This window comes from Notothenia coriiceps, unplaced genomic scaffold (genome assembly GCF_000735185.1).
Source record: "Notothenia coriiceps isolate Sejong01 unplaced genomic scaffold, NC01 NC01_scaffold00026271, whole genome shotgun sequence".
Taxonomy (NCBI): Eukaryota; Metazoa; Chordata; class Actinopteri; order Perciformes; family Nototheniidae; genus Notothenia; species Notothenia coriiceps.
Window position 1 is genome coordinate 1 of NW_011358972.1, and position 2,892 is coordinate 2,892.

General features: G+C 38.1%; 1 long non-coding RNA gene across 1 annotated transcript; it reads left to right on the forward strand.

Moving 5' to 3' along the window:
• Positions 1–2,426: 2,426 nt before the first annotated feature.
• On the forward strand, positions 2,427–2,874 carry LOC104956735 (uncharacterized). The gene is made up of 2 exons (XR_799587.1): positions 2,427–2,691; positions 2,736–2,874. It is a non-coding gene; the product is annotated as an uncharacterized lncRNA (long non-coding RNA).
• The last annotated feature ends 18 nt before the right edge of the window (positions 2,875–2,892 follow it).

The following is a 2,892-nucleotide window of genomic DNA, read 5'->3' on the forward strand; positions in this document are numbered from 1 at the left end:
CATAGGTAGTCCAAATGTTTGGAAATGCATGTGTGTATAATAGGAAGATGAATCCATGAGGATATCCATCCAGGACTTATGATCCAGGACCACAGCCACGACTCAAGATCCAGGACTCGCGATCCATGACACAGGACCGCAGGATCATCCATGACTCCGGATCCCGGCGTATATAGACACCAAAAAGAAATACATTTGGGGAAGCTGGGTTAATCGGAACATGAGAGTACACAGGTATAGACAGAGAGAAGGAAGAAGTAAGATGTCCCCCGACAAACTAAGCCTATATCAGCAAAACTAGGGGCTGAATCTAATCAGCCCTAACTATAAGCTTTATCAAAAAGGAAGGTCTTAAGCGCACTCTTAAAAACGGATAGGGTGTCTGCCGTCCGAACACAAACTGGAAGCTGATTCCACAAAAGTGGAGCTTGATAAGAAAAGGCTCTGGCTCCCATTGTACTTTTAGACACTCTAGGAACAACCAACAACCCTGCATTCTTGGAACGCAATGCCCTAGTAGGACAGTAGGGTATAATGAGTTCTTTAAGGTAAGATGGCGCCTGCCCATTAAGGGCTTTGTAGGCGAGAAGAAGAATTTTAAATTCTATCCTGTGTTCTATAGGGAGCCAGTGCTAAGGCAGCCAGAACAGGAGTAATCTGTGCAAGCTAATGCTTGCACCTGTGTTCAATTAGCTTGCAACTGGTGAACTCATTAAAGGTCTCTGATGATTATTTTTTTGTCTGAGGCCAATAAAGTAGGCTCTGTATATTGATCAAGTGGCATAAAATAAGAGGCTTGCAAATTGTCATGTAGGGTTATCTTGCTTTATTATGTCAATCCCTTTTTGAGATGTTAGGAGTTTTTTTGGCTTTATTTTTTATCTGTTCAACGTATTCTTTTATTCTATGTTATGTCTTGTGCAATAATGTGAATTGTGCAACATTGTGTTTTCAGTGTGTATGATTGTTTCCCGGTACCAACTATTACAAATGAAGTCACAAGAATGATAAATACCTAACATAATCAACGTTTTTTATCTGGACATGGCTAATATAACTGTCGGTGGCCAAACATTCAAAAGAAGCAACATAACTCTGCTCACATTTCAGGTTTTTTTATGAATCACTTAAGGATGAATAATATAATAAAACAAATCTTTATTTAAAAAGCTTCTTAACAATTACAATCATATTTCACAAAACAGATACAACTTCATTCATATTAAGACACTCATTAAGAATAATAAAATATATTTGTAATATCTTTCCAGTACTTTACATATAGATTAAAGGGTTGTGAGGATATAAACCAGAAGTACATCCAAAAAAAATTGAAAGAATACATGGAAATATACCAAGAATATGTATAAAACTTCAATAGCTAATCTGTATATTTAAAAGATTTGTATCACCTCAAGTATTCTTAATATAAGACATTCCCAATTTGTTTTCCCCCCAACGTGACAGGAAAGGGGAACCGAAAGAAAATCATTATTTCCTCCAAATCTTTATTGTATACAAGTTGTATTCAACTTTGCACAAGCCTGAGAGTCCAAAGCCCATTTAGTCCTCCAAGTCCCTCAGAGTTAAAATATAACAATAACCCCGATACTTGGTTCTTCACGATATTGTGAAATCCATACCGTTTTATTTGAACAAATCAATGAATGCAAGACAAGAGTCTGACTATTTTGATTTGTTTATCTACATTGACCCACAATAATTAGTTATATAACAATGCTTTCCCTTATTTAGAACACAACATATTTATCTTCACATGTAGGAAAGTCAATCAGACGGTAACGGGATGGTGAACATGCATCAGTGTCCCAGCCTGACTTGGACCAGAGAAGTCGTTTCATGGTTAGTTCCATAATTTGAAAGAAACAATAAAAAGGTGTTAAGGACACCCTGTAGGATAAAAGGTTTTGCTTCTATCAGTTGACATTTCACTTGAATAATTTAAGATCACACCTTTCATTTTTAGTTGTATGAAGGCTACTTTTATAATATAACATCTACATGTGTAGTTTGAACACTTATGACCTAGTGTTTGACCAAATATTCAGTAATGCTTACCTCCAGTTTAGAAAACCAAAAAGAGACAAATGCTGAAGGTTCATTGTTTTGATTTGCAGAACTGCCCAAAGTTGTAAATGCTCCATTTCAGAGTTGATGACTAAGAAATGGTTGCGCAATGATTCCACCATCTGGACAGAAAGTCACACTATGATAACACTTCCAATGCCAAACATTAATTGAATTTATAAATGTAGGAATTCAAAGTGTGCACTTTAAGTTAATCATTTGTCGGCACAATTTTTCTGTTTAAATTAAATGTCATGTTCTCAATATGGACTGTTCACTCATTCACAAACCAAATGAGACTTCTTGAAGAGCCTGGAATAAAAAGTATCTTGGGTAGTTGAAGGTTAACAAAAGCACAAACTGGAAAGTGTCTGTTCAAAACTTTTATTAGAATTGTTTAAGTACGGTAGCGTGGAGGAGGAAACGGAGGAAGCATTGGTATGGGCAAGTGAACATGGGGATGATGTTTTGGCTTTGTTGCTGGATAAAGAGGATTAAAGGGAGGATACATGGGCATATATCGTGGAAACGGCATCTGAGCGTATTGAGGCATCGGAGGGTAGTGAGGCATCGGAGGGTATTGAGGCATCGGAGGGTATTGAGGCATCGGAGGGTATTGAGGCACGGAGGGTATTGAGGCATTGGAGGCATCGGAGGGTATTGAGGCACCTCAGGGTATTGAGGCATCGAGGGTATTGAGGCACCTCAGGGTATTGAGGCGACCTCAGGGTATTGAGGCAACTGAGGGTATTGAGGTCATCTCGAGGGTATTGAGGCATCGTGAGGCAGTGCAGGAATTTTAAG